The sequence below is a fragment of the Vitis vinifera genome, chromosome 19 (genome assembly GCF_030704535.1).
Source record: "Vitis vinifera cultivar Pinot Noir 40024 chromosome 19, ASM3070453v1".
Classification (NCBI taxonomy): domain Eukaryota; kingdom Viridiplantae; phylum Streptophyta; class Magnoliopsida; order Vitales; family Vitaceae; genus Vitis; species Vitis vinifera.
This window is the reverse complement of record NC_081823.1, coordinates 24,785,017-24,806,096: the sequence shown is the minus strand read 5'-3', so window position 1 is coordinate 24,806,096 and position 21,080 is coordinate 24,785,017. Positions and strand designations below refer to the sequence as shown.

The 21,080-nt window shown below is 31.7% G+C and overlaps 1 long non-coding RNA gene and 1 pseudogene across 1 annotated transcript; both read right to left on the bottom strand.

The window, feature by feature from the left end:
* Positions 1-588: 588 nt before the first annotated feature.
* Positions 589-16,203, bottom strand: LOC104877776 (putative disease resistance protein RGA4; annotated as a pseudogene).
* A 2,984-nt stretch (positions 16,204-19,187) lies between these two features.
* LOC132252586 (uncharacterized) lies at positions 19,188-20,659 on the bottom strand. Its single transcript, XR_009465306.1, has 2 exons — positions 19,655-20,659; positions 19,188-19,555 (listed from the first exon to the last, which is right to left on the bottom strand). It is a non-coding gene; the product is annotated as an uncharacterized LOC132252586 (long non-coding RNA).
* Positions 20,660-21,080: the final 421 nt, after the last annotated feature.

Genomic DNA, 21,080 nt, shown 5'->3' with positions numbered 1-21,080 from the left:
AGATAGACTCAATTCTAAGTCCTTGGGGTTCATATGCCAACCTCATCGTCCTTCTATGCAAAGGTCTCAAGAGTAATGAAATTTAGAATCCGTTGACACATAAACATAGCCTATCTCACCTCTGAATTTTCAAATACTTGAGAAAGTCAAGTGTGGCAGCCACTGATACTGAGACATAGTTTAAGGACCCTCAGTTCAATTACTCAAGGAAGTCAGGTGTCCAAGCCCCACAATTGTCCCTTTCCCATTGATTTGGGAGCATTACATCTGCCAAAAGAAAATATTAATCTAAGAAATTTTCTAGACATGAAGACTGTAAATCATATAGGACTAGCCCACCAAAGAAGAGGGAAAACTGAACATGCCACGTGACTAACATACTAAATTTTGCCTGTGTTATGTTTGGTGTCAGTTTTAAAGATAATGAAAAGCACAACATGGAGTTCTGTTTAGTCTGTGCTAGTATATACATGGAGCAGATTCAATGGAAGCAGTGTAGAAAATTTATACTGTACATATTGCTAACTTGCTCAATCTTGTTACTATTTTAGTATGTACTAGAATCAACAAATATAATTACAAATTGTATTACACTCTTGATAGAATCATGGCAAAATGAAAGATGACATAGCCATCAATAGCAGGCAGAGAGTTACCTGAAACATATGGCGAAGAGTAGACAAGAATTGAAAGGAGAGTAGAAGTCTTTTTTGCATCTAGTAAATATGAATTTCGGGGAAGGAACGAATGCAGACACGGATTTCAAGTTGGGCCAAGGAATAATCACATCTTTAAGTAAGATGAAATCTGCTACAAAATATTAATTATATCAACCCTAGAATTTTCTGAAGTTTTTAGAATATAAAACTTAAAAACAAGAAATAGTTTAGGTTTCAATTACCAATTCATTACTATGTCTAAGTTTACATCACATTAGTAATTGATTGGAGAGCAAAATTTCGAAACTTATTTGTTTAAGAATTTCATCAAATGGTTAAGGTCTGAACATAAATAACAAAATCATTATTGCTGTATATGCTAACACATACTATGATTATGAAAACAGAATTCATATAATTAATGAATATTGAATTAAATTGAAGCTATAAGAAAATGCGACGGGTGGAATGGCTCTCTCAATTGATGGAATCTTCACCATGTATGAATTCTTAGGATATGAGCAATCATGGGTCAGCCTTCACATGTTTCCTTTTTAGCATCTTTCAAGTAAGTGCAGACAATGAAAGATTTTGAGTGTCAGGAGAATGCATCTCTTCCAGCAGTGATGTCAATTCAGTGCAATCACCAATATGAAGGTGTATAGATGAAGTGAAGCTGGCTATCTAGTGCGGTAATGTTGCCAAAACAGAGCAGTATTCCATGTTGAAACTTTGGATCATGGAAACATGTTGCAGTGGCTCCTCTGGGAGAGATATCATGCCATCTATGCTCCAAATACATTGATATCAGCAAGGTGAAATCAAAGCTTTTGAAGTAAAATGCCTAGCTTAGTACACAGCATCAACAGTTAGTTTGAAGAAGCAAAAAATTTCAACCTTACTGATGTGAGCATTTAGTCAAGCACAGTAGGTTCAAATACAAAAGACATACCAAAACGAAACAAAGATAAAGGATTTCGGACCTGACATGCCATTCTGTATCAGTTCTCACTTCATCCTCGAGGCAAAGATGTGGGATATGAGAAATCTTGGGCCATTCTTCACTTGTTTCATTTTGGCATCTTTCCTCCAGGTGTGGACAACTAGAGATATCAAGTGTGTGCAGGTTTTTGAGGGAATGCATCTCTTCCAGAAGTGATGTGAATTCAAGGCAATTATGAATGTATATTAGGCCCTGTATGTGAGGTAATAGTTGTCAATTTTGAGAGAACACATTCTTCTCGTAATGATGTGAATTCAGGGTTGCCATGAATTCCAAGCTATATGAAGAATTATCAAAACAAAATGATGCCAGAGCATTTTGAATGTAAGATAATAAAAATGAAGCAAATGAAAATGAGAAAAAAGGTTGGGAATTTCTGGGATATGGGCGATCTTGGGCCAATCTTCACCTGTTTCCTTTCTGCATCTCTCCTCTAGCTGCAAACAACCAAGGATATCAAGTAGCCATAGGTTTTTGAGGGACCGTGTCTCTTCTGGCAGTGATGTCAATTTATAGGCACTATGTATTCCAAGGTATGTAAGTGAGGTGAGGCTGCCTGTCCAATGTGGTAATGTTGCCAAATTATAGCAGTCTTTAATGTTGAGATATTCGAGAGAGGAGACATGTTGAAGCAGCTCCTCTGGGAGAGATATCATATCATCTATGCCCTTGATAGACAGAGACCTCAATGAAGAAGCAGAGACAGACATTATCTGCTGTAATACCTCATTTTTTACTCTCTTCAGAATTAGTTGCTCAAGACAAGGTAATGAAGCCGCTTTGAAGGATGTCAAGTTACGGCAACCACAAATAGATAGATTAGAAAGACAAGGAGATGAATACAGATCCGAGGATGTTAATTTATGGCACTCTTTGATATGTAATTCAGAAAGATGAGGAGATGAATGAAGTTCAAAGGATGTCAAGTTTGAGCAAAAATCAATAGACAATTTAGAAAGAGATGGACATGACGCCAGTCGTATTGATGTGAAATTAGGCCACCAATTTATATATAATTTTGAAAGACAATCCCTTCAACTTCGGCATCCAACTGAGTGTGAGGGATTGAAGAGATGGGAAGAATGGCATTGCTGATGAACCCTCCTTCACATTCTCCACCTCTTCCATACCATTAAGCAGCAGAGACTTGAGAGAAGGGAGTTGGGAAAAGGGTGGCAGAATTTGGCATCTTGAGCAATACGTCATTTCAATTTTAGCTATGTTAGGAAGGAGGGAACCCAACCCATCATTCATCATCCAACTTGGAAATCTCCTACCTCCATAACAATTTATAAAGAACTCTTTTAGGTTCGGGTGTGGCTGGAGGCCTTCCATCACTAACTCATCATTCTCATTCTCACCCTATTGATGCCATTCTAATATCAAGGACCGAAGGTATTGTTTTTCTTTCAAAATTTCTCCCTTGGATACTGGTATAACATCCGTCACGTTTTCAAGATTTTTTATGTGTAGCCATCCTCTTAGTTCGTTAAGCCTCTGCAATTCCATCAGACCACCAATTTTATGATCCCTTGACCCCTCGCTGTCATTCCCAACAATAAACAATGGTAACCTTTGAAGTAAAGTCAACTCTCCTATGCCATATGGCATGTGAGCCAATCTATGACACCCATGATTCTCCAAGTACCTAAGATTGATCAACTTCCTTGTAAAATTTGGAAAACTTTTCAAATTCGGACAATTACGGACTTTTAGAGTTAACAAATTCTTTAACTTTGTAATAGCATTAGGAAGTATCTCAAAATAATTGTCGGAAAGATCAAGATATTTTAAATGACTCAATTTGCCTAAATATTTTGGGACCTCATACAAACTCAACGAATTTAGGCTCAAGGCACGTAAACACTTAAAACTTAGGAATAATGCATTTACAGTTGAATCATCTTTAAAATCAATTCTATCAAGCCTTAAAAGGGTTCTTATTGATTTTGCCTTTGAAGCCTTTATCAAAGGATTCAATGGTATAAAGAATGACACATGATGAACTTAAGCTCAAAGTGTTGTACCACTCTTTCATTATTGTATACCAATTGAGTAAGAGTGGTCTTACCCAATCCCCCAATACCTACAATGGCAACAATAGAAAGATTTTCCTCATCGCCAGATGACACCAACAAGTTTACTATCTCCTTTTTATTTTCATCTCTCCCCACAATTCCAGATTTTAACACGAATGAGTGCGTATCTCTCCAGGTATTCTCTACCCGTGTGTGTATTGTGTCCCGTGGAATCAGATTTAACAGGCGGCTATCTTTTGCAATATCATCTACCCTTTCTTTGATATCCTCGAGTTTACGACTCATCTTAAAACGAAATGCAACTTGGTTTGAAGATGAGAAGAACTCACTCACCTGCCTTGCCAATCCTCCTCGCTGTAGATAATAGGTCGCATAGTCATCCAGCAAGTCATCTGCATCATACACAACGCCTTTGAGCCTCTGGACCCAATCTTTGACTGCATGATTGTTCTGCTGCTGCTTCTCCTCGGTATCCAGAAGGACAGCTTTGATATATATATATATATATATATCAATTTCTTCAATAAAATAATTTCAAAATGTCAATTGTTACTTCTTTTATTATTTTTTAGATTTTTTTTCCAACATTTTCATGAGTTTTGATCAATTTTCATCTTATTAATATTTTGTGTCAAAATATCCGTCAATATTTCCTGATAAATCTGTAAAATCGAGTTACTAATATATTCATAAAAACCGATATTTTAATCCTTGTGTGGAAGCTTTGATACCACTTATTGGGTATGCAAAAAGTTCTTATGCAAACAAATTAATAAAGAAGCATAAGAATAAAACAATCACACAAAAAGGTACACAAGGTTTTAGTGTGGTTCGATCAACCATGCTTACCTCCAAGGATGAGAGAGAAAATTATATTATATGATAGAAAATATTATGAAGGATAAAAATGAATACAATTAGAAAGCATGAAATTAATTTTGAATATTTGGTAAATCTACATTAATTTTGAATATTTGAAGTATGAAAAGTAATAAATAACTTTTTTATCATGTCTTTTTCAATAACCTTTTCTCCACATAGCTTCAATTGAGTGTTAATTTTGAATCATCATGCAAAGTGGTTATCATGCCCTAAATTCTAAAACTATGGTTCTAAAATATTATTAAAGACTAACCTACAATTTTAGTACTTGAGATGTAAATTAAGAAGGGAATTTTAGTGTTTGAGACCAAATTTTTCTCATTTAAAAGCTTTTTAAATAAAGCTTGTTGAGTTGGAAAAACATCAAGTCTTTCTTATTTGTGGACTTAGTTGTGTTGAAAATTTGACTAAGTATGAGAAATATTTCATTTTTAAAAGTTTCGCAATTTAAGATAAAAAAAAAATGACAAATTTTATTGTTTTCATATTGGTGATACTCAAAATGAGTTTATGGGATTTTTATCTTCAACAATTTTACTTGGGAGAATTTTTTTTTGAAGAAAATTTGAAAAAAAAAATTGTTAATTTGTAATTAAAATTTATTATTTTATCATTTATCTCTCCATTTACTTTTAAGTTTTCAAATATAAATATAGTATTAAGGAAATAACTATGTTGAGGTAAAATAACTACATGTGCTAAGGTAAAACAGAGAGGTGCAATAATTGCGCTAGGGTAAAAAGATAACTATGTTGAAGTAAAATAATTGTGTTAGGATAAAAAGATAACTATGTTGAAGTAAAATAGAGAGGTGTAATAACTATGCTAGGGTAAAACAACTATGTTAAGGTAAAAAAATAACCATTTTAAGGCAAAAGAGATAGGTGTGCCACTTAAGTTGTGCACCTATGGAACATAAGGGAAGAAAGGTGCATCAACCACAAGGGAAGAGAGGTGTGCCACTTAAATTATGCACCATTTAAGTTGCACACCTATAGAACACAAGGGAAGAGAGGCATGCCACTTAAGTTGCGTACCTCCAACACCTCCACTAGACCCCCTAAGATTTTCCCACTTTCATATTTTCTTCCTTTTTCAACATATCAAAACCTCTAAAACATCATTCTTAAATTTCCATAAATTTCAATTGAAAAATTATAAACACTAAAAACTCATTTACAATTGAAAATCTTGAGTTTATGTAATCAAAATCAAATTTTATTAACCTTAAAATAAAATCCTTCAATGTAGGTTCCTACACACAACTGTACAATACTTCACCAACTTCTAACTCTCATTTTCCTACCATGTACAACACCAAGTAGCTTTTAATATACATAGTTACAATAAAAAATTATAGTGAACACAAACGATAGAAAATCTTCAAGCTTTGCATAATACTTTAACTATTTTTTCTTCTTCTTAATCCCTTAAGCTATGTTTGATATATAGACTTTTAAATAAAGGTAAGTCATAGCTTAGTAGAAAATGATTTGTTCACAAAATGGATCATACAAAATGTCATCGATCTTCATGCTTTTTAGTAACACTAAACAAGAATTCATTCAAAAGTATGTATTATCACCCAAATAAATATATATTTTTAAAATCACTAATTTCTAGTTTATCATATGTCTTTTATAAGACTTTCATATATTGTTTAGGTAGCACATCATTTGTCTGTAGCCATGGGTACCTATATTTTAGGGACTCTCACTGAGGGATATACATCTATGCATGCCCCATATTATATCAACACATGGATCTTGCAAGGATCTTTTAAGTCTTTCACCCTAGGTTACTTTACAATGTTTCTTTTAAGGACTCTCACCTAGGGACCTTGCCCTCTATTACTTTTCATAAGGACACTTATTATGGTACTTTAAATATGAATTATAAGTGCTAGTAACACTCTCCATGTTGCTCATACTGCAAATTTCAATAAGTCTTAATAATAGAGAATATCACAACCAAGAACATATCTACTATTAGCAACAATTATCAATAGTTCAAACAATATTTCAACTAACTCATAGGATCATAATTACCCTAATTGTTGATGCTAGCAATTCCTTTACAAAAAAAAAAAAAAAAAAATTCACTACATTTAGTACATCTCTAAGCCACTTCACAACTAGTTTATCATCCTAAGTACATGGCTAATTATATCCCCAATTCATCTAAGAATTTCAATTACTATCTCATTCATATTTATGAGAACATTAATTTCTCTTTAAAGAAACCCAAAAATTCTCTATCAAATTTAACTAACTCCAAACCTCCACCACCATCCCTATAGATCACTACCAGTGATAAATCATTAATTATCATTTTCTCATTCTGTGGCTAATCATTCTGTTGATAAGATTATTAATCAAGTTATAAATCCTCAAATTTAGCTAGAACTTTTATACAAAATCTCTACTTCCAACTCTCATAATTTAACATACTAATATCAATGTTTTAATATTTGTATATATTTTAATACTTCAAGGATATTACAATTGTGTTTGTTGACAAACTTAAAATCTTGTAATCTTAAATACAACCAATCATAATGGGCTCTAGGCAAGATCACAATCTTTTGGTAGTCATATCATTTTCTCAAATTGCTTCAAAGAATGAGAGTCTCTTTTAGCATGACATAATCACCTTTTAACCCTTGATCAATATGATGTTGAAGGAATATTAAGGCTTTTACGTGATCTTGTAAGGGCATGTCATTTCTTTCCTTATAGGTTATCCCAAGGTTTATGATATCAAGGTGGATTTTAATATCTAATATCCATGACAAGTAGTTTTTTCTTAAGATATCAAGGGCGTCAAACTCCAGTTTGATGAGGTTTGACATTATCAGAGAACTATGTATGAAATATTGCAATAAGAAAGTATTAAAAAAAATAAACCCAAATTCATAGAAGAGTAATATAATTTAAAATATATATATATGTCATACAATAGCCAAAGCTAGATTAACTATAACATAAAATTAGCTTAAACCAATGTTATTGTAGATCAAAAGAGTGCATAAAAATGGTTCACCATATCCTATTTTATTAACCCCAAAATGAACATGTAAGCAACCTAGAATTACATATATTATTACTATAGTAAGTATCCAATGACTATGCTACATGATTTAGTAGGACTGTTTATAAGAATGCTATATTGTTAAACAAGCTTGAAGTTTCTAAAAAGAAAAGTACTAGAAAACCCCATGTAGGATGTTGATCCAACAAACATAGAAGTCCTCAAAAGAAGATTAATGCCTAAGACAAATTTAATTAACAATTGAAAAATCTCCTAGATAATGCTTTATATTTTTTAAAATAAAAATAAAATTATAAAAGTCTATCTAACAATGGATTTTTAATCCTCTACTAGTTTAAACTCGTTATGATAAATAAAAGAAATCATACACCATTCAAAATAAATAAATAAATAATCCTAACTAGAGTAGCATGATTGGAAAAATTCAAGTAATGGCTTAGGTGGTTGAATAAGGTCAAACTAAACAAGCAATAAACCTTTTTTTTTCTAATGATTGCATAGGGTTAAAAATAAAAAATAAAAAATTCCTATACCCAAACCTTAATCTCAAGAACCATCCAAATTTTTTTTTAATGTAAGATAATAATAAAAAGTTTTCTTTTGGGTATAGTTTTCACAAAAATAAAATATTTATTTTCATTGATTCATTGAATTAGGAATATATATATTTTAGAATTCCCACTAATAGTTTAAAGTGTAAAATGAAAAAAAACATAAAATAGAAGTATCATAATTCATACATAAAACTAGTGGCGGAGCTAGGAATATGCTCTAGGAGGGGCACAAATAAAAGAATTATTTCAGGAGGGAAAAATATGGAGAGATAATTATATATAGTGTAGTGGAAAGCATGTTTTCCCCTTAAATAGAAGATTAAGGGTGTTCAAAACCCTTATTATGATTTTAATTTTTAGGGGCGTTATGTGCCCCTCCTAGGCCTTGGCTAGCTCTACAAGTGCATAAAACTCATTCCAACTTGTATGCACATACGGTAAGCACAGATGTCAATAATTAATTAATTATAACTATTACCATTTTGATAGACATCATACAACAATGAAAAAATTTAATACTTCCAAGCCACAACTTTTTTTTTTTTTGACATAGTCTCTAGCTAATATAAACATTATAAATTAATATTCTCATATTTATAACTTCTTATTATGAATAATAATAATAATAATGCATTGACTATGTATAATAATATAATATTTTTCATATAGCTTTTGACTTCTCATAACCTCTAGTTATGAATAATATTAATAGTTACATAACTTTTGGTTATCTATAAACACAATATTTTTCATATAGCTTTTTACTATATGAATTTAACAAATATTTTACATAACTTAAGACTATGAATAATTAAAATTTAAGTAATCTTCTATATCACACAAGACAATGAATAATTATAATAATCACAAAAAAAAAACTACATTATGAAATACCTTCTCATAATGTTTTATGTAGAAATCTTAGAAGGAAAAAAAAAATGATGTTTCAAACCAGTTGTTATAGGCTTGTGTTGATAACATGTTGTAGAAAAGAAAGTAGAAAGAGAAGAAACTTAGAAAGGCGAAATAAAATGCTAACAAAGAAATTGAATAATATGTCATTATCAAGTCTCGTTTTATAGGAAATTAAGAGATGTGATAAAATGGGAATATTTTTTCTCATTCAATTTCTTTATATATATATATATACTTTCTAAGGCTAAAATCCTAATTGACCCTAGCAAATACTACAATTTCTTGAATCGGTTGACAGCTCGACAAGATGATTATCCCTAACTTCCTGCGATATAATAAATTCTCAAATTTTATAATAAAAATATGTTTAAATTTTCAATTATTTATAGATTTTTAACTTTTTATAATTATTTTAATTTAAATAATATATTAGTTAAATATTTATGATGACATGATAGTTTGATTACAATTGAACCACTAGTTTTATTGGTTATGAACTATGAGCCAACAACTTTTTCAATGAACTAACCATCTTTATATATAATTGATTTCTAAGCTATTATCATTAAGATTATAAAATCCAGCCATTGGATTGAGACTTATAGGTTTTAATGGATGAAAAATTTATATAACTAGGAAAAAAAATCTAAATTAACATGGTCGGTTTATACTTGAATCAAAATCAAACTAATCTTTTAGTGATGAATGAAAAACCCTCATTTCTTTTTTCCTTGGATGTGGTGCACTGTGTTTTCAAAAGCTTCCTATAAATTGACTCCTATTTCAAGTTGTGCTACATCGACAATAAAATGAATCTTATTTAAGGTCAATTTGATTCAATTTAGACAGTTGATTTCCTGTAAGTTAATTTAGGCTGTAAGAACAACTTGTTTTTTAAAGTAATTAAAATCAACTTGGGTTTGAAGTTGAAAATACATTTAAATTTCTAATTCAAAATATAATAAATGCATTTAAAATTTAATTTGCCTTTGTATAATAACAATATATTACCTTACCAGAGTATGCAAAATATATATAATAATAAATATTAAAATCTCCATATTTCAGAAACATAAAATTATAAAAGCAAAAGTCATAGATCATATCTCCAGCCATAGCAACCAAATTCACGATCTATAATATATATATATATATATATATATGAGACAATTTTCACTAGTCTATCCGAGATCAAATATCAAATGGATAAAATCACATACTCACTTGTATAGTAGAGACCTCTTATCCCTCAGGTGTAATATTAGAGACGGATAAAATGACATACTCACTTGTAGACTAAAGAACCTTTACCCCTCAATTGTTCATATATTTTTCACTATCTAACATCTTCTTCCCATTAAAGAAGATAAATAAGATATGGATAGGTAATCTCTTCCTCCAGTATGTACACATAATATGAGAAAAAATAATTGTTAGTGAGAAATTAAAATTTGAATTCTTTAGTGCTTAACATAGACATTAATTAGCAATAAGAGAGTTTTTTATTTTGTTCAATTTTTTTATAAATATTGAATATTCAAGAAATGCATTTTTTTTTCTCTAATAAATATTTTGCATGTTGTTTAATATTCTTAATCCAACTAATATATCCATGGAAGAGAATACACAGATATTGCCTATATTATGAAAAGAGAAGAAAAAAAATCTATGGAATCTTTATCCCTTTTAAAAAACATTTAATTATTCCAATTTTTGTTTTGTTTTTATTTTTTTTTCTTTTTTTACCATATTTAGATCATTTATAAGTCAAAGAGTATTTTTATTCATGTATATATCACAAACTTCCATATCCTTTAGGCCTATTATATATTATTGAAAACTCTAAAATATAATCATCTCAATATGTTATGCTCAATTAAGGGAACAATAAACAAAAAATAAAAATAAATAAATAAATGAGAATCATGGGATTTAATGAAAATACACTTATATCCATAGAGAGAGAAGATCAAAAGAGTTATTATAATCTCAAAACTCTTAAATCACTACAAGAAAGTGGGTTTTTAGTAGTTTCCACTAATTGCGGCTAAAAGAAAAATTTAGCCCAACTATAAGATATGGGTGTGAACAAAAGAGACCACAACAAGGTGTGATCATATGGGGGTATAGAGAAATGTTATAGTTGCAGCCACATGTAAAAGTATGGCCATAAGTATTAAAACTATGACCACAACCTCAATTTACTTGCAACTAAAGGTAGTGTATAGTTGCAGTTAAGAGTGGCTGCAACTATAAGGTTGTAAAAATATAAAAAATTTGAGCCTATAATGCTTAAAAGTGTGAGTTAATTTTGGTCACAACCATATGTGCTAATATGGAGATGGATATGCTTTGGCTGCTACTATAAGTCTTGATATGGATGCAATTTTTCTTTGTTGCTACTATAGGTTATCATGTGGACAAGGTAATGGCTAGGTGAAGAATGTTACTCAAACATAGCCTAGTAACCATTAAAATGATTATCGCTTTCATTGGTGAAAAATGATCTGCTGAACAATAAATGGTCATGATATGACCCCTTTTTATTAAATATAAGAATATACATGATCCGTTTGAGCCTAATATAGAAGTTTAAGCTTAATTATGTTGTGTTGAATCAACTATGATGTTATTATTAGGCAAATGTCATTGCTACATTATATACAAAAAGTTGAATCAACAACATTAAGATAAATCACTCAACTACCACTCCATGCATCTCAAGCCCATCTAGCTTCTTGGGTCTTCTGTAACTGGGCTGCAAATAATACTAACTGAAGATGCTACCATGACATCTAAAGAAAAGAGCCCATTGACATCTGAAGCTTAAATTTAGTAATGTTGAGCAAAAGAAGTGCCTTCATCCTCATTAACATCTGAAGATTTTATTTCTATATAAAAAAACTTCACATATTAGTTTGATGCTCACACATCTAATAGAAATTGAACACCCACAATCAATCTGATGTTTTTTCTTTAAAAGAGGAATTGGTGGAATTCTAGTTATAGTTGGTAAAATCTAAGAAAAGTAAATAGGGACTAACTCTAATTATAAAAAAAGAAGCATCATTTAGAACACATATTATATTAAATGAAATTCATAAAATATCATTCAGATATGTTACTTGAAACAACATTGAGAGCTGAAATGGATGGTCTATAATAACCCTAGATTGAATTGCAATAAGTTCTCTTACCAACTCAAGGCAAATGACTTAAGATTGTTTTATAATACAGTAGCATTAAATTTTTTCTAAATTGCTCTCTCAACCTCACCAAGCTCTTTTGACATGTCAAAGTCTTTGAATTAAAGGGCTCCCTACAAAATAAGAAAAGAGATTAAAATAATCAAATGGGATTGTAAATGAAAGAAATTTCATAGGATTGTTGAAGTCCAAATGAGGATGTTAGATTTTTGGCTTTTACAATTGTTACATGAAGGTACATATCAAAACACACATTCCTAAACTTTCCCATGTTTGTGTATCATTATCCTTAAACAATGTTTTGCAAATTCCAAACTTACAATGTAAGGTCCTGTATTACTAAGTGGCCATTTTTCTATACTCATTACATAATACGATGTTATAGGGAATCCTAGATCTCTATGTTCCCTATCCTAAGCTCAGGTTGGGTACATGAATACTCTTTAGGGCATTTAAATCTTATACAACGAAAACAAAAATTACATTTTTAACCAAAAAAAAAAAATCTAGATGTGTGCATTAGAAAACTTTACCTCTTATTTGGATGTTCCCAAATCAACTCTTTTGATGAAGAATAGTTTCGTAGTGTTGGCGTCTTAGATCTAAGTAATGGAAGCAATACCAATTTTTCAAAAAAAATAACCTTTAGGGTTAAAATATTAACCTTTAGGTTTGGATGTTTCCAAACCTTGAATACAAGTATTGAAAAACCAAATCAAAGTCGTTGGAAGTATCTTAGACCCATGATCTTCCACTCGATAACTCAACCTCGTTTCTTTGCACACAAACAATAGGGAGCTTGGAATGGTAGAGGATATGACTTTCTCTTCTATCTAAATGGTGGAAGATAAAAAGTTATGGAAATCCTAACCCCTAGGAGGTATTTATAGGGTTCCTAACTAGGCTTAAGTAACTTGAACCCACATGAGCTTAAGTCACTTAATCTAGTCCAAAATTGGGTCATAATTGATTAATTAACCTAACGGGACCTACTAATTAATCAATTAACCCAATCTAGAGACCTTGTTCACTTACCCTTATGTAACTTTGCATAATTACCAAGACGCTCTTATACATAAAACTGAACCTAGAGTCAATTCAACCCTCATAACCCATGCCAACAAGGTATATGTGCTTAGAGCGGGGACCATGGGGACCATAGTAGTACTGGCTCCCTTAGAATCTAATTCTTAAGTTGATCTAACATCCCATTACAGAGAATCAATTGCACTTTAGTATCCTATGTAAATAACAAAAAGACACTAAGTGTTCGGATCTGTGACCTGCTATTCATTACATTTACTCTCTCTGTGAAATGGCATCTATAATCTAACAAGGTGAAAGCTATCAACCTTTCAAGACTACCTCTACTATCCTTAAGTTAAAAATCCTCCTATTGTGTGTTTAATTAACATATCTTAGCTCTTCAAAAGTTTATGTCAAGTTCCACTTAAGGAACTACTATGACCATAGTTTTCATGAACACGCCTCTTTAGGATCACCCAAGGGGACACTCTTATCTCAATCCTATGAGATATCATGGTACCTCTTTTGAGAATACCTATTGCTACGGGCTTAATCAACACTAACCCAATTCATAAGGAATATATGATTAGTTTACGATCTCACTCGTAGGTCAAAGTCACTACTAACTTTAGCACAAACTCAATATTCTCTCAAGGTTGAGAGACAACACAATGAAGTAGCTTGGTGAAGTCATGACCACTTGATAACCTTACGTCATGACTCACCATAGGTCATGTCCAATGTGTAACCATACACACTAATGCACTCATTAGGGGAAACTCATCTCTATGGTCAAGACCAACCATCCCTTTAATTAGGATGTAGTATACTACAACCTCTAATGAATTATCTAAGTCCATGAACCGGTCGTGAACAAGTAATCTACTTGTAAAAACAACCCATGACTTTGATCTTTTGTATAACTCGTAATGTACCTAAGTCATGTACAATTCAAGAGATGCTAGACAAGAATGCTTATAAAGTATAATGCCTGGAATAAAGATAGATAAAATTGAAACTGGAATATCATTAAATAAATAATGAATTCCTAAATTAGTTACATCATGTCATGCATTTAAGGGCTCTATCCTAACATGTAGTTGCAGGAAGTCTCATAAACCCTAGATCTTCCACTCGATGGCTCGAACTTAATCTTGGCACACAACCAATGGGGAGATTTGGGAAGATGGAGGCTATAGCTTTCTTTTCTCTCTAAAGGTGGAAGACAACTCTTTGGAAATCCTAACCCCTAAAGGGGTATTTATAGGGTTCTCCAACTAGGCTTAAGTGACTTAAGTCTACCAAGGGTTTGGACTATTTAATCTAACTCAAAATGGGTCCTAATTGATTAATTAACCTAATAGGATCATCTAATTAATTAATTAATTAATTAATTAGCCCAATCCAAAAACTTTGTTTGCTAACCCTTGTGCAACTTTGCATAATTACCAAAATGCCCTTATACATAAAAGTGAAGTTAGAGTTAATCCAATCCTCATAAATCGTGTCATCAAGGTATATGAGTTCAAATGAGGACCATTGGAACCCATAGGAGTATTGGCTTCCTCAAAATCCAATTTTGAAGCTGATACAATATCCCACTATAGAGAATCAATTGCATTTAATACCTTATGTAAATAACAACAAGATGAAGCTCAAGTTCGTGACCTACTATTCACAACATGCAGACTCCCCATGAAGTGGTGTGTACAATCTAACAAGGTAGTGTTATTACCTATCAAGATCATCTCTACAATCATTAAGTTACAAATCTTATTATGTGATCAATTGACATACTCTAACTCCAAAGAGTATATGTAAAAATTCCACTAAAGGAAATGCTATAGCTATAGTCTTTTAGATTACAAGCTCTTTGGATTATGCAAAGGGACACATTGTCTCAATACCATGAGATATCAGGTGCCTCCATTGGGAATACATGTTACCACCAACCTCCATCAACAGTGACCCAATCCATAGAGATATGTGACCACATTAGGATTTCACCGTAGATCAAAGCCGCTTATTGACTTTGGTCCAAGCTCAATATTCTCTTTAAGGATAGGAGTCCATACAATATAGTAGTTTAATGAATCATGACAATCAATAACCTTACGTTATGATCCATCATAGATCTTGTCCAATTTGTAATCATACACACTAATGCACTCATATAATGAAAAACTCATCCCAATGACCAAGACAAGTCATCTCTCTTATTTGGAGGTAATACACTATAATCTCTATTAGATTGCCCAAATCTATAAACTAACTATGAATAACTTATCTACTTATAAGGAACCCATGACTTGTATCATTTATGCAACTCCTAATGCACTTAAGTTATGTACAATGTGAGATATATGAGTATATATATGCTCAGATAACAAATTAATGCAAATAAGATAATAAAGAGAAGCCAAAAGAACATAAATAAATAAATTTATAAATGAATTTCAATCTATTACATCATGTCATACTTTTTAGGATTCAATCCCATCATATGTCGCTTTAAGAATTGAGTTTTTAGCCTCATATAGTATGCCTTTGGCAGTTCTCATCTATGAGCCACCACACTTGATCAAGAAGTTGGTGTCTACCATTACTTATATCTTATTGTTTTCTAAATGATTGCTTCTATGTTTATTTTCATATTGTTTATGTAAGAGATAAGAGACTTACATCTAGTGTGCATATTCTTATTGCATGAGAAGTTTCTCTGAAGACAATTCAATTCTAGCAAAAGACTACAAGCACAAAGAATAAGTATGTCTCAACAATTTTGGAATCTATTATGCTTCTCATCTATGCTATTCCTTGACTTAAATTATATTAAAGAGACTATAAGTCACCTTCTGCTTGAGCCATCGAATGTGAAGTTGTTGGCCACTAAATTCTTGTATAATTTCCATGTAATGTTCTGTCAATGACAGTGGAAGTTATGCTCATAAAATATTCAAGTAAAGCCAATTCAATATCATTTTCATGTCAGAGAACCTGGTTTCAGAGACACAGATTCAACTACTACTAAAACTTGATTTGATCAAAATACATGCAACAAGAAAGCAAATGTTCATTCTTTGCTATTTTTTCGGGTCTAAACTTGAGCAGTCCAATGACAGTGAATATAAGTACAAGGTAACAATTATCTAATAAGAGCATAATTTAGCATAGTCAAACAATTTACTTCTCCATGGAGGAGGAATACATCAAAATCCTCTATAAAAAGATAAATTAGATAGGGTTATGAAAATATATATCAACATCTTGACTCCCAATAATGATGTGCATCTAATAATACCCTAGACTTACACATTTGCCCTATATAGCAGGCCTTATTGTCTCCCTCATGAATTTCTTGGTCAACCGATACTCAAAACACTTGCACTTTAATTAAGCAACATATTGTTCAAGTTTTATGTCAATATTAGTGGGATGTAATAAAGTTGAAGGTAACATGAGAAGTGGCTCTTGAAAAAACACTAGACAAAATTTGATACTAATGATGACAATGAATTTAGGATGTGAAGGATCTATTTAAGAATTTAAAATGTTATTAATCTATTTTCTATGTTTATATTTTCTAAAAATGTCTTTTATTGATAATGTTTTATTTTCAATCATTCTCTATATTTCTTACAAATTATTATAAATATTTTTTAAAACAATCTATGAAAAACAAGTGAAAGCACCTAAAAACAATCAAAATTTGTTCTTAGGAAATACCCTATTTCTAGAACAAGTTCTCATAAAATTGTTTTTCATCAAAAAAAATACAAAACATGTTTTTAAGTCTTGAAAACAATTTTCAGTTTTTAAGAATAGAAAACTATTTTAGAAACACCTCATTCTACAATAAATGGAAGGAGACATGTGGAGGTTGATGGCCAGTGGTTGGATAGGGTGGCTTAAAATTTAAAATTGAGTTTTGAACAAAAATAATATATTAAAAAAAATCTACAAAATAAATTTCTTATCAAAATAGTTTCCAAACTAATGCATCTAAATCAGCCACCTAGGCATCCATATGGTGGCCTAAGAATTTTTTATTTAATTTTTTGTACATCACAAAACCGTAATTAGATACTACAATTTTAAATATTTTAAATTATCTTTAAAATCATTATCATTAACCACAGTTTTAAGTTTAAATTTAAAACTATAGTTGGTAACTATAGTTTTAACCATTTTAAAATAAATTTAAAGCTATAGTTATCAATTACGATTTTATGACATGGATATCCACATAGATGAGAAGTACTAGTTTAAGAATTATTTTGCAAGAGGATTTACTTTGTAGAATTTAAAAAAAAAATATATATATTTTTGGTCAAATTTGCAAGGTAAGAGAGCCCAGATAGCACATGATGTACTAATCTTGACACCCATCTCTTTCAACAAAACCAATTGCTACTACTGGGCCTTGGAAGTGGCCTGACCCAAATTCAAGAAAACTTTTCTGCATTATCCTACCATGTCCCTCTTCCATATTAATGCTACCATTTCCTCCATCGCCGACCTTCCAATCAAAGCACTGGATTACAGCACCAATGGTTGAGGGGGCAATTTGCAGTGTTAGAGAAGCTTCGGGGCAAATCCTTCTTCCACTCCCAAACGGCAGCAGAAAAAACTGCTGTCCCTCTACATCCAACCCCTTCTTTATACTTCCGTCCTCATTAACTGAGATCTCTGTGTTTGCAGGAATGTGATAACGCGCAACAGTGCAGTCTTGGGAGGATTGTCTACTGAGTACAGTAAAGCCGGGGTGAAGCCTTAGTGTTTCCCTAACAATGGCTTGAATGTAAGGAAGGTTGGGAATGTCTGATTCTTCCACAAGCTACTGGTGTTGTGTGATTTGTTTTAAGTTTAACATCTGCTTTTTAAAATTGTTTTCATTTATTCATTAAAATAAGGATAACGTTAACAACCAAAAAATTGAAGTAAATAAGAATCTGCTTTCCATATCATATTTTAGGAAAAATGGGGGTCTCTTTAGGAAATGTAGGGTCTACTTTTGAGATTTCTATTTCAAACTGTCTAGAACTATGACCTCCAAACTCTCCTCTAAGTGTTTAGGAAGCTTTCTCAAATAAAGCTTTATTCAAATGTTTCAGTGCAGGTTATAGAATTGGTTGAACCCATTGGTCTTGCTAATTGCATTTGGGTATAAGGGGGCATTAGTATTTAGGTATTTTCTATGAGTTGCACTAGACTCCTTAAGGCTTGAATTAGATTAAGGAAAGTATGTGAAAAAGAAAATTGGGAGTAAAAAGAAAGAAATAAAATGTGAAGTGCAATACAAGTTCAAACCCAATAAAGTTACTCCTTCAAATTTATTTTCTATCATAGAAAAACTAAAGAATTTGAACATATAACGGGTTTTAAATAATTTCTACTATATTTTATTTTTCTTCATATTTTTCATAGTAAATCAAACAAGAGAATTTCATGTTTCTTTCTATCTTATTTCCTTTCCATAATATTGAGGATGAATTAGCCAAACAAACATGAAAATAGTTCCTAAAGGCTCCATCAGAGTAGCATGTGCTGCATAAGTTATATGCTAATTGTTAATGGAGTTCTTTGGGTAACTAGGGGAGTTGGGGATTAGAGAGTTACTCAATGACCACTTTGGTTTAATAATAAGAGAATTCTCTATATACTCAAGTCAGAGTTTAGCCATTGAGGCAAAGATCCCAACCTTTGCCTATAAGATAAATTGATAAATTGATATTTTTGGACTAGTATACACCTATTTTCATAAATATTGCACCTACTATTTTAATATAATAAAATGGTTGTTGATGATGTTTAAAAAAAAATTTTAAAACTAAAATAAAAGGGAATACAACTGCAAAAGAGCAATTAATTACTATATTTAAGGTCAGGCATTGTTAAAATTATTAGAGAAACATTGTATACAAAAATAAATTTCACATTGATCAACGTATGCACTATTCTTTCTAGTACATTTTCCTTATTTTCCTTGAAGTGTTTCTCCCATTAAAGCTGGTTTTGAATGCCTAATTTCCCCACTGTAACTAGTTCAAACTCTTGTTGATAATTGTAAAATGTACAAGGTAGGAACAAAAAGAATAATAATAGAAAATGTCCATAAGGAGACTTACAAGAGTGAGATAGTAAAATTAGGTTGTCAGCATCAGAAATCTCATCTAAGAACAACCTTCAACTTGCTCTGCACTTGCTCCCTAACATTCCACTGCACCCAGAATCAAAGCCAAATTTCAGGTTATTAGTCATTACCCGTAATCAAGACGAAATACTAATCACTTGTACAAATCCCCTAAACATGAAATACCTGCAACTCGTTTATCTCCTCATCTGTAAGTGAACGCTCCATGGACCGGTATGCTATCCGATAACATTGACTGGTCATTCCTTTCTTGTTGGTGAAATTGTCGATCAATTGCACCTGGAAGTCAAAAATGTATCTTATAGTTCAGAAAACTTCAGAATGGAGCTTCACTTTCAGGCACTAGGAAAATAGGGACTTATTATGGCCACTGTTTCAATATAGATCAGATTGTTAACAATCCTCTTGGAATATATGACAAATTTTGAACGAAAAATTGACTACTATCCTATTATTTAGAGAATAGTAATTTCTCAATTTTGACCTCTTTATAAACCTTCAATATATGAAACACCTTAAAAGAATATTAACTTCCAAAGCCTCGCTTTATCACAATTATATGTTTGGCATCAATGAATCAGAGTGGAGGTCTTCGAAAGTCCACCATCTGGAGTCCTCCCACTCATATTAGCATATCCAATTCCTGATGGCACTTAAAGCTATGAAGGAAGAACATGTTACTTCCTATACGGACACAGCAGCTCTGCAGCCTATGAAAAATGATGCAGGGGACCCAGACCGGTTATCCACCCTCACAAAGGAGAAAAGATACTGGATGCTTCCAGAGACTATTCAGGTTGTCAATGAACAGATTTTCTAAGCTTGGCTTTGTGCAAACTGGATCTATTATTGCAACTGATGGTAGATAGAAAAGAAGAGAGAGGATCTCTTTTATGAGCAGCTTCAGAGGATGGAATTGGTCCAATAACTGCCTCAGTAGCTTCATGACAACAATATTATTTTCATGGAAAGTCCAAGAACTGAAAAGTGAAATAAAACTAGGGTTGTGTAAAAAACCGATTAAATGGACAAAAATGATAGAACTGAGCCACACTGGCCTGAACCAATCAATTTTTAAAGATTTTTCAACAATTTGGGTTTTCTAAAAAAAACCGAATTATGCCATTTAGAAAACAAATAATAAACCAAACCAAACCAAAAATTATATACATACACAATAACCATTAGTTACATTTTTAATTTGGCACACTTCTTTCACACTCGATAGAATCCCAAACCAAACATAGTTTTTCGTATTTTTGAACTACTTAGTATGATAAGCATAGACTACAACAATAGTTATTCATGCGGCTGTGTTACAATAATATGATTTGAAATGAGTTACAATGATGTAATTTGAGCACTCTAAAGCAACTTGTTGTAATAAACTATTTTAAGCTTTTTGACCAACAATGTCCTATTATGAGCTTTTTGGTTTTGGCCCAAATTGATTATAAAAAAAAAAAAAAAAAATCAGTTTTATTTGTTGACCGAAATATAGTAAATTAACTGAACTGAACTGAACTGATCAGTTCCCTCTTTAAGTTCAATTAGTCTGGTTCCTAATACATAAAACCGATTAGGCCGGTTT